At 47.2% G+C, this 12,190-nt stretch overlaps 1 protein-coding gene across 2 annotated transcripts in view; it reads right to left on the minus strand.

Moving 5' to 3' along the window:
- Positions 1 to 7,557: 7,557 nt before the first annotated feature.
- Positions 7,558 to 12,190, minus strand: part of LOC125955793 (protein sprouty) — a 25,183-nt gene continuing 20,550 nt past the window's right edge. For both annotated transcript variants that reach the window (XM_049686980.1, XM_049686979.1), the window contains exon 2: positions 7,558 to 12,190. This exon is cut by the window's right edge. The gene's annotated coding sequence lies outside the window, so the exon portion shown is untranslated.

The following is a 12,190-nucleotide window of genomic DNA, read 5'->3' on the forward strand; positions in this document are numbered from 1 at the left end:
GACTAGACTAGACGGACTAAATCACCGAAATGATGGTTTGCGCTGGCACGACTGGCACGACTGGCACGACTGGGTTTCTGCTGGTGCGGTACGGATAGGATACGAGGTTTATATTTAACCTCACTTGCCGAGAGCGTACGGCAGGTGCCGTGGCAGCAGCAGCAGCAGCAGCAGCGGATCGCAGACTTTTGGCCAGGTCGCCATCGCCGCACTGGAACAGGAAGCGGCGAAAGCGGTGATGCGCTGGGATGGGCTGGGAAACACGCATTTCGCATCAACGGGTGCATCAACGGGTGCATCAACGGGTACAGATACAGGTTCGGTATGGCCCGATGCCGGGCGATTTTGCTGGAGTTACTACTCTGCTCACTAGCGCAGGAGGGGTGCCGACATGACCGGAAACCGGCGTTCGTCTGTCAATAAGTATAAACTGGCTAGCGCAGCACGCAGGTTGTTCAAAAACACACATCTCTCCGGACTCCACGGACTTCTAATTATAGTGTGTGGTCGGTTGGGGACTACTTCTTCTTCTGCTCTTGTGGTCTTTTTGCTCGGCACGTCTAGGAAACGCTGTAGAAGCGTACGCCAGCGCCAGTAGCACCAGAAGCACCGTAACTGGATGGCACTACTGTTCCGTTTACTTTAATCCTGGCGATACCTGGAAAACATATACTATTATCAAACAATTTGATGTTTTTTTGTTAGCGTGATCATCGTCCCCTTCGCCGCACAGCGCGATTCGGCGGTCCCTATCAGTCTGCTCGCGATGCTCGCTTCCACTTCGCATGGTAGTATGTGAACCGAGCCCTAGAACGAACACCAGAGCATCCATCCGCTCGAGAGGACGATAAGACGAAACGGAACGCGAACTAACATTGAGGCTTGCCTTACCTCCCGGGTCGGGACGTGGACGTGGCGTAGGTATAGGCTGTAGCGCTCTGGCTGGTCTGGTCTTCTGGTCAGATGATTATGCTACGTAACACACGCGCACACACACACACACAGAGCGCGAGGTGTAGGGATGTGGCAGGCATCATACAGGAAGCCAGTGGCCAAAGGCAAATATGGAAAGCATGCTACGTTCGCTAGCAAATAGGTAGGATCGTATGGCCGGGGACGCATCGTGCGGCTTACGCTACGCATCCCATATAGCACCGAGGGCGACAAGCGATAACCCTATCCCGCGTTGGGCGAGCATTTTCGGTAATCGGTCATCGGTTCGACGACACACCATCCATAGCACCACCGCCATAGCAGTTCTCGCTGGTTTCGCTGGCTGGCTGTAATCTCACCGTAAGATGCCCGGAAAAGGCTGACGGCTGAGAGGACTCTCGAGGAGTTGCCCCGGAATTGTCGCTTCCTAACCTCCAGAAGAAGAAGAAGAAAAAACCGGGACCCGTGAGCTCGTGAGCTCGGCCTGCCTTATCAAAAACCTTTACGGTACATTACCACCAGCAGTTGGGGGTAGAGCGCCGGGGGGGAGAGGGCAGAGGAAATAAATGTTGTTTGTCACACATTGCACGCTGTCGATCGGTTTCCTCGTGGCCCATGATTGTTTGATGGCCGGTGTGTGTGTGTGTGTGTTTTTTTTTTTTGGGTCCCTGTCCCTGGCCACGCTTCGCGCCGCTTCCAAACTGTCAATCAAAACCCGAGTTCCCGAATCCCGGACAAACGTTCTCTTATATTGCACTGCACGCCTTATTGCGCCTTACTGCACTACCCTCGAGTAGCGCGGAACAAAGCGAAGGAAGGAAAAGGATCCCCGGGAATCGCACGGGCAGGCGTGCTAGCGCGATAGTGTTAGCAATTTGTTTAACATGATTAATGTTTGTTGTAATTGCAGCGAACCAGCTCGTGAACCAGCGTGCGCAAATGGATCGTGCAATCAAAGGCGAAGCGAGTAACAGGCGAGATCAGAGTCGAACCTCTTTTTTAGCTGAGCATTTCGTGCATGGAGTGCATCAAGGGAATCATGATAGGGATATTAGTATGCGTATAACTCAACTAGATCCCATGACATTTCGCTTTGCCTGTTCCCGGCCAGTGGAGCATAGTAGTACGCATTGCTTTTGATTGTAGTGAAGTTTTGTAAAATATAGTATTTAATTTAGTTTAAGCAAAAGTCATGATTTTCTGTCTCATATCTAAATAAATTACTTCTGTATCTAAATAAATTACTTACTTATCAAACGCTACAACCGACGAGAGGTTTGATCAGAGGCGTGTGTGAGTACCGGTACTATAAACATGATATGAACTCCCCTGTTAGTTCTTTTTGACAGGATTCCCGTGTGGATGCACTACCTCAGGTTCAGTGGTAGTTGACCTGGTTAGCGCGAATCTCCGGTGCTATGTCCGTGCTGTCGGTGCCAAATCTTGACCCTTGAAGTTATGAGAGGAAATTCTCGACGATTTCGAAACTTTTTGTGCCACCTATTTAGTATGTCATCCGCCCATCCGCGAGCATATTAGGCGCAATAGTAGACAGGCGGCTGATAGTGCGCGCCCCAAAATCATGTGCTCTCTGCCTTGTTGACCCGCAATCCGAGGACTTGTGCCGTATCTGCGCGTTGGTTTTGCGTTGCGCTACGTTTGGAGAGCACAAATAAACAAATCATCTGAAATGCGAATACTTCACATGTCCGCACATGGTAGGAGTGCTTAGCGGTAGTTTTGTTTGCTCCAGTTCCCTGCCCGTCCAAGGCTTGCAAGATTGTTTGCGTACCCGCTCCTTTGGAGGGAGAACCGTAATCGGTGATCGGGCATACAGCCTACCGCCTATACCCTACCCTACCCTTTAACATGGTGGAACCCAACACACCGAGAAATCAATGAACCCCGCCACCACACTGCGCAGTCTACCGGACCGGACGGCCCAGACGGCCGGAGATTTTGCCGCCACTTTCACTCGGAAGGCTCTGCTCTGGCGTTGGTAGTCCCGGCCTACCACCACTGATAAGGGCGTCGCGGCGAGGCAGTCGACGACATTGCGATCATTTGGTCGGGAACGGAACGGAACGAAACCGTCGATCGATCGAGTTAAGGCTCGTCCGCTTTTAGGTTGGGGGTTTGTGATTTTTATGTGTTTTTGTTGAGTCGCGCCGAGAGTTTGCGCGCTACGTCGAGGATGAGGATTGATAAGACGCGACGCTTTGATTTGGCTGCTTGGCTGCGGGATTGGGAGGCCCGTTTCGGTTTGACTTGAGCTGGCACGTGGTGGATGTGCCGAAGATTCGTGTACCGGGCGATTCTAGATGGCGATTCAGAAACGGTGTAGATTAATTTCCTTTCAATATGATTCAATGATTATGCGCAACTCCGAAGATAATGACTAAACTGGTGCGAACCCACCGTGGAGCTGCAATCAATACTGCCGAGATCGAATTTGTAAACAAATGATCCTCATGTATGACTGCACGGTGTGCATTTGGTGGTGGTTGCTGGCATCGGTCTCTGCGTCGAGACATCCCCTCTACGATGAGCTCCATGTGCCTGAGGTTCCAGGCACAGAACGAACTTGAATCCCCCCCCCCCCGCCACCCATTCCGACTAGTGTTTACGTAATGTGTGAGCCGAGCGCTTATCAGGCTGAGCGTTTGCGCTGATGGCCCCTGCGCTATCAGAAGGCAGGCAAGGAGCGATGCAGAGACTCTGCAGATGGCGAATTGGCAGCTGGCTCCGGGGGCCCCTTGACGGGGCCCCAGGGGTTTGCCTTTGCATGCATGCGCCAGCAGCAGACCGCTGCCACCTTGGCTGGCAGAGTTGTTTTTCGGATGCACAGCACGGCACAGCACAGCACGGCAAACTGCACAAACACAACCGCGTGGCAACCGGACGAGTGGAATGCTGCGGTTTTAAGCTGCGTGGCGGTAATGTTGGCGGACCGAGCGAGGGCTACCAGCGAGCTATCAATACCAATACCGCTCAGCCAGCCCCATTGCAGCCCGGTGGTCATTGCTAGTCAGCTAGTCTGGTAGGAAGCGTGGCACGCGCTGTGACGACAATGACGACATTATGCGTAACTTGCGCAGATCTACTGTGCAAACGGCAATAGTTAAACTGAGTAAACTTGGAACTGCCACTTGATAGCAGATGATGCAAATCAAAATTGACCAAAATAATGTTGTAATTCATTAGAATGTGACCATTGGCAAAACCCTACATCTTCATCTCTTCCCTACATTTCTCTTTTTGAATCAATAATTCTGCAGCTAATATACTACCTTTTGTGAAGCTTGCATGTCACCATTGCGACCATATACTCAAAATCTAATTCTAATTCGTCTTATGTATTTTATAAACATCCGTTCATTCAAATGAACGCATTTCAACCACACGGCCTACGTAGATTTTTTTGGGAGTAATATTCCAAATGGCGATTCATTTTACACTATTGTGTCAAGCTCTAATTCAACGTGTTTTGGATCGTCAGGGTGTGCTTGCTTTTTACCGATTTAAACGATAAATACATCACAATCAAAACGCAATTACTTTCTGTGCAAACATTTTTGAAAATTCGCGATTATAATCATGTCCAATTGTTATAGATCCTACAGCAATCGATCTCTAGACAAGTTCTATGTTTGTTGGAGTTTTTAAAGTGGCCAAGGTTGCCCCAGTCTTGTGAGGATCTCTCTAGTGAAGGTCGTTTGGCCAGAGGTCGACAGGCGCTCGAAGCCGTAGATCGCGGCTGCACCGAACATGTTTGCAGACACTATCAACAGTCGTTAATGCCTGCCACGGAGCACGGACCTGGCGACACGGCGACACGGCGAGCCGTCCGCGTGACTGTCTGCGTGCTGTGGAGGAAAAAATATTAATGAAATTGAGTAATTTCTAATAATAGATCCCCTCCCCCTTTTTTTTTTCTTCTACACACAAACACACACACGTGCACAGAGACGCCAAAATATACTGTAATGCGAACGTGAGCGCATGCGAAAGAGAGAGAGAGAGAGAGAGAGAGAGAGAGAGAGAGAGAGAAACTGTGGAGCGCCGGTAAACACCGCAAACCATGCGCCATCTTTTGCGCGATTAACACTCGGGATGTGTCCTGCAAAATGCGCAAACTACCGTCCGGGATGGCCTGCACCAGGGGAAAACACTGTCGGAAATCAGGGTTGATGGCCTGTTGATGACGTCCGACGTCCTTGTAGTCCTTACGGGCACTCAACGATACCCTTAGCTTATCATGGAAGAAGTGCTCCGAGGATATCTCGACAAATAAACACAAGAACTTACACACAAGCACACCTGTTCCAGTTCCGTTTGCGGTATGCGATCGACAGCAGCAGCGGTAGCAGCAGCCATCTTGTTTGTGATTTGGGGATCAAGATCCGTGTTTTTTGGCGTATCGGCGGCACCAGCACCAGAGCTCGCGTCCGTTAATTAGCGTGAATCGCATCGTACACGCGTGGTGCATGGACGGGTATCGCAGATCGTATCGCACGCGTTGCAGGTGCGCACCTTTCCCTCCACCCCGGCACCCGGCTACTCAATCATCAACTCGATCCCCCCCCCCCCCCCCCTTCTCGGATCTCGGTTGGAAGATGGACGACCGATTTGGAAACTCACTGGTTCGACCTGGCGCCGCCAATCCGAAGGAATCCTAGAGCACACGGCGCTGCCGACATGGTCCATGTCGTGCTGACGAACAACATCGACCGCTGGGATCGCTGGGGAAAAAGAGGGGGCTGGAGCGGTTAGCGGGCTTCGTTCGTTCGAATTCACTGCACTATTTATGTTATGGGGCCATTGCGTTTTCCTGTGCCGGCGAAGCATGCCAGCAACAGGAGCAGTAGCAGCAGCAGCAGCAGTTCGGTATCGACTCTTCTGAGGAGGTTCACTCTGTGTGCAACGTGAAAGGGCAAAGTACTCGTCGCAACGATGCACTATGTACGCGTGTGCCATTATGGATCAATACCTCGGGGTGTTCCCTTCTGCTGTGAGGTGTGTTTTCAACTACCGCGATAAATAAAATTCATACAGAGTACGACAGTAAACGGCTTTACGCTCATCCATGGCATGCACACAACACACTTCAGCAGCAGAGCAGAGTCGGAAAAGTCGGATGACGTCACAAGGATCACGAGCGCGTACGGCGTAGCGATGACAACCGGATGCTAGGATGACATCACGCACGCAACATCAACCACACGAACAACAACAACAACAACACCTCGACTCAACTCAACTCAACTCAGCTGGCGCGCAAAAGGCGCGTTGGGCAAATCCACGACGGACGGACGGACGGATGCTCATTGCGAAATGTTAGCGCGACCGCGGCCCTAAACGGCCAACGATGGTGACGTACAACCGGAAGAACCGTGCGCGCACAGAAGTAGCACGAAGCGCAGACCACCATTGCCTGCTGACGCTGACGCTGACGATGATTACCGGGCGATCCAAGCCGGCCCGGCAAACGAGCCGCGGGCAAGAGTTGCGAAAATGAACCCATCTTGCACCAGAGTCCCCGGGTAGTCCCCGGTAGGGTGACCGGATTTTGTCGTCTTTGCTCGACTGCGGCGACTGCGACACCTTCCTCCCTCCGCGACCACGACCGGACGTCTGGTTGTAATTAATTATAAATAGTTTACCATCGCCTCGCACCTCACACCATTGCCCTGCACTGAAGCCCTATGTGGGATTTTTGCGACGCGGCACAAAAGTTCTCTCCCTCTTCTCTGCCGCTTGTCGTCAGGTCTTTCCTCGGCGCTCAGGCCTTCAGGTACTGCCATTACAATTCAAGCCGAGCTGTGATTCGCAATCGAACCTGCATATACGTGCAAGCACTCATACACGCGGAGGGGATGCAACAACGCCTCTGCTAAGCATTGCCGCCTACCCGCTCCAGAGTAATCTTCCTCGAGAACCGCCAGTATCGCAAGTATCGTCATTTGGCTGTGAGTTGTTGAATGTTTTAACCCTCACGCGAATCGTCACCCGAAGAACGGTGTTCACGATGCGCCGGACCCCGAATTTGCTGCTGCACAACGAAAACATGGCCGGTGCGGGCGGAATGGAGAATCATCTGTGATGGGGGGATGAGGGTGGGTGGCGGTGGTGAGGCGGGGAAAATACGTTGCACTAAAAATACGATGATGTAAAAGATCACGATGGTCAGTGACGTTCTCAGGTGGTGTTGCGAGTACGCAAACAAACCTGGTGCTGCTGCTCCGGATTGCTGTCTTGCTGTCTCCCTCGAACGGGTGCGTTCTTTCGTTCGTTTTGCAATGGTATGCAATTCGTCGCATTACAGCATCTGTGTAATTACGGTAGTAAGGTCTTCGACAGATGACGAATATTCGATCAATACATTACCAGCTAATGTTGTTAAACACCAATCAACGTTGCTGTAAAATCAGGTTGAATAGAAGTTCTATTGGCATTCTCCGATGTCATCATGATTCACCTCGCCCCACCTCGGTGGTGCCTTATGGGGGCCGGAATGGAGACGCCTAGCAGCTCATACTTTCACAGCTACCCAAAACGGTTCGTATCGAGATTTCTTTCGATTCTTATCGAGCTAAATAATAAGTGACGCAAAGTTTCGTAAGATGTTTTGTTTTTAAATTGGTCATTATGTTATTATTTTAAACATTAGATAATAATTACACGTTTTCCAAAAAATAAAAAGAAATAATATAATATATACAACAATGTACAACGGTGTTAATATAAAATCGTTCGACATAAATGGTTTCATTCCGTCCGCTCCGTCGCTCTCCTGGCCGCTACCTAATAGCTCTCCGCCTTACTGCCCTGCACTGCTCACTAATTGAACTTGCTTGCGCTACTGTTAGCTAGGATACTTTTCGATTGCGTTCCCTCGTTACACCAGCGCACACGGTTGGTTTGCTTTTCACTTTTCAGTTGATTTAGGGTTATTAGCAGACTTTTATGCTTTGTTTAGTTCATTCATTCTGTTCTGTTCTTTCATGCTGCTTTCGGCTTGCTTTTACTGTTGTTTTTTGCCTGATTTTTAGTTCCCAATGAAGTTGATTGGATGTATCTTTCAGCAGACGCAGAGAGTGTCTAGTGAGCGAGCTGCGATCCACTTCGTTTTGGAACATTTCACCATTTGCCAATCGTTTAACATATCGTTTTGCTGTGCTTTCACTTGTTTGAAATCTATTTTTATAGATTCGGAGATTTTATAAAAATAATCATCTGCCATCTGATATTCTGCTTACGGTTTTCTTTAAGAACCATTTTATTTTCTATAATCTTTCCTCCTGTCCTATTCCAAGTCCCCAGCAACAATCCTTAGGTTTGTATATCTTTGTTTTAGGCTGGATCGTTTTCGTTCATTCCCATGTTAGTTCGCATCTCTCTTTCTTTTTCTCTCTTCCCGGTGCGCTAGGCATTAGCTACTGATCCGCGCCTCTAGCGTGCAATACAATAGTATAATAATATAATAATAGCAGCAATAATAATAATGATAATTATAATAATAATATTATAATATAATATTCATAATGATAGTTATATTAATAGCAATAGTAATCTTAGTTCATTGGTGTTTTCTGATGGATGAGAACATTTTACACTCAGGCTTGTTGTAGTTACGTTCAAACACACTTTGTTGCGCCGCTACCGCTCCCCCTTTTTCTTCGCAAATCGATGGCCACATTAGAACGAGCGTTGCTTTGTGGCTGAGTGTTTTTCAGTTCGTCCGGACATCCCAGTACGATCGGATTTCGTGATTTTTCGCCCCTTCGTTTCTATAGCGCGTGCGTTCTGTTCAGGTGTTGTTTTATGGACAATGATCAGTGCGTAGTGGTGATAGTTTCTTTGATTTCTTGATAACTTTGAGGATTTAGAATATGTTTTTATATCTGTTTGCTCCCCGCTAAAATGCTCGTTTGCATCGTTGCGCCATCCAGCTGTTTCCTTTATGCATTTTCATTTTTGTTTTTTTCATTAAGTTTTTGTTTTAACTGTACGCTTCTACATTCCTCTCATCACATCCATTTCTGTTTACAAACAAACATTCTTTCTATTGTTTAATGCTTCCCGTTTACCTTTTCTTAAAGCGCAAAATATAGTTTTGCTTCTAAAAGTCTTCTTCGTTTCCCGCTTCAGTTCCCTATCGACTACATACTGCTTGTTGTTGCTTCTCTTTTCACCGCGCACCTTCCGATGGCTTACCGTCCGCACTCACTCTGCTTCTGCCTTTATCAACTTGCGACATTCACTCTTATGATCGTTTCAAACTATTTTCTCTTTATTTTGCTTTTGATGGCGCAGACTTGTCGGTTGTTTTGTGTCGGTCTTGTGAATTTTACTGTTTACTTAGCTTGTAGCTTTGTGTAAGAATGATTCTATATTGGTTTTCTTGTTTTTGCCAATTTGTCTCTTTATTTAGGACCATTTCAGTTTACTTTTAACGTATATTTATACTTACTAGTGCATGTTTCGCCACGTGTTGTACAGTGGAACGGATTATTTTTTCCCTTCAATTTAGTTTTGTGACCTTGTGTAGTCGTTGTACCGCTGCCCTTATCTTTGTTTTGCCAATTTGTTTGTAAATAATTTCAAAAAGGAAACTATATTGTTATCTATTTTCGCCCTCGTTCTCTTTCTTATATGATTCCAGTCAGCCCTATCTATGCAAACACTTAACAATTTCGGTTCTCTCCAATTCTGTGTTTTTTTTTCATTTTTTAAAATCTTTTATGCCCTCCTTCGTATCTATTTATCAGATTGTGAAAACAAGGAACATATTCCCGTTTTTGCTAGTACTCAGTTCAATTAAGTTGCATTCTCTATCAGGTATCCGTATATTTCAGCCAGATCGCGCAAAATTTGTTCGAGTGATAAGTTTTCCCTTTTTTTCGTTTATTCTTCAATTGCCATCCCACTCTGTCGCTTATCTATTGACTACATCTACTTTTAAAGAGAAGGCCCAAAATGTTTGTCTAGCTGGATGGAGCTAGTGAAGGATGTCTAGCAAGCAAGTTTCATTTCTCTACCAGCTCTTCGTCGTTACGGTGTAAGGTTACAATTTTCGGACACTGGATTCATTTTGGGTACATATGTTGGGACATCTAGACCCCAGTTGACGGGGAGCACAAAGAAGAAGGAAAACATAAGGAAAAGTGGAAGTTGTAGAAGAAAAAGAAGAAGCGAAACGATTGCTAAGCGCACATAACAAGGCATAAGAGGAAGTGTCGCGTTGATTGCTGACATAGAAAACGCAACAGTAGTGTGTATCCGTATTTCCATGTTCCTCTGTGCCGTACATAGTTTTTTGCGGATTATTTGGCATGTTTCGTGTAGTCGGTACGAATCCTCTTCTCCTGTACACGTACATCAATCAAGCAGCCCAATTGAATTCGATTTCTTTCTATAAATATGTGCTCCGGTCTGAATGAATTTGCATGTTCTGTGTTCGTGTGTTGTTTCTTTATGGTCTTCGTGTTTTTTCTCTCTCTTGTCTCATCTTGATTCGCTCATCATTATCATTGTGTTGCTTGTTAGCTAAATAATTTATTTGTTCTCTTCTCTCTTAGTGCTACTATACTACAATTGTTCTCCATCTGCTTCCTTCTTTCCTCATCCTACTCCAATCAATTCGTTCTTTTGTTCTTTTCGCGAGCATTTGCGGATCATCGGGGATGATTCGCTGTTGCCCCATTCGCGCGACTATTACTTGTGTACGCTTACGATAAGATAATATTTTTAACATGATCGTTCGCAACGCGTCGTTCGCTGCTGCTGACCCGCGTAAGAAGAAGGATAGTGACTCCCTCCACAAAGCACAAAATAAAGGAATCTCTCATTCTCTATCTCGTTCTCCGTGTGGTTAAAGGAGTGTATCGCGATTCCTGCTTGTAAATACAAATGTTAACATATGCACGCATGCTGTGAACATGCGCCCCTCATTAATGCTAAAATTTCATTCTTAGCTCTTGCCTATCGTTGCGATCTTCATGATTTCGACAGCAAAGTGTGCAAGGTGTATCCCCACGTTTCCCGTTTTCGGTTTTGCCACCATGTTTGCCTTTTTACAACGCTATAATGCACGACTAGATAATACTGGAAATTAAATCCTACTCGAAATCTTGAGTTTTAAACTATGCTTTTTGTCTCTGTCCGCTGGGGTTTGATCGATTTTCTTCGCAACTTCGCTTTTGCGACTTTCTAGCCTAGCCCGCTTGCCTGTTTTTCTGTGCCCAGTGTCGCTTATACTCTACTACTACCACCGTTCATTATTACAGACGAACTCCACACTCTACACCCTAGTTTGCTACGGTTATGGGTTAGGGTAGAGCCATGAATAAGAGCTGTCGTGTCCTTTGCACGCGTGCACGGTGATGTGTTTGGATGATTTGAGTGGATGAAGCATTGAAGCCGACCAGTTTGAGTCCGAAAGCATGCTGCCCACTGCAAGAACGCATCCCCCTTCAGATTTCGAATCAGTTTCGAAATAATCCGCGCAACTGACCTAATAGCGACCAACCAAAAGCACAACCACTACCACGACGAGTCCGTCGGTCCATCGATTTGTCAGCCGGTTCGACGCTTTTATGAATGAATTTTATTTTTAAAATTCTCATAAAGCACGCCGCCTTTTCTTCGCGCTCGCGGAAGAAAACCCGTGCCCCCGGCGGTCGTCTTGCGCCATTTTGGTTGGTGGTGTTTGCGCTGGCGATTTGCTTGCTCTTGCTGGCTAGAAAGAAGGGCAAAATGGACGTGACTGGCCGATGTGACGCACATGGATCCGGCACCATGAACGGGTAATTAGACGACCGATCCGCCAACATCTTGGCAGGGTTGCCAAAAACTTCAAATGAAAACCTATTTTTCTCATTCAAACAAATGACGAAGGGGCTGTTTTCCCCAACGAAAATCTGACGCTCGGGAGAGCGGGGAAAAACGGCCGAAAACTAAATTTGAAAAACACACACCAGGCGAGATCGGAGGTAACGAACAAACGCCAATATGGCACCGCCGAGTGTGTTGTGTGCTTGGGTATAGCGTAGTGAGCGAGTGAGCGCGATGATCGCGGTTTGCGGTACGACAAACAAGATGGGTGCAAGGACAAAAAAAAAGGAAAACAGCAAAACAAATGACGCATTTTGGCGGGAAACCAAAATGGTCTTTTTCTAAACAGAAAACGGCAAAGAAAAAAAAAACAACCAAAAATGCCGAAAACAGTCAACAATCATCATCATCATCACAAGAA

The sequence above is a fragment of the Anopheles darlingi genome, chromosome 3, assembly GCF_943734745.1.
Source record: "Anopheles darlingi chromosome 3, idAnoDarlMG_H_01, whole genome shotgun sequence".
NCBI lineage: Eukaryota > Metazoa > Arthropoda > Insecta > Diptera > Culicidae > Anopheles > Anopheles darlingi.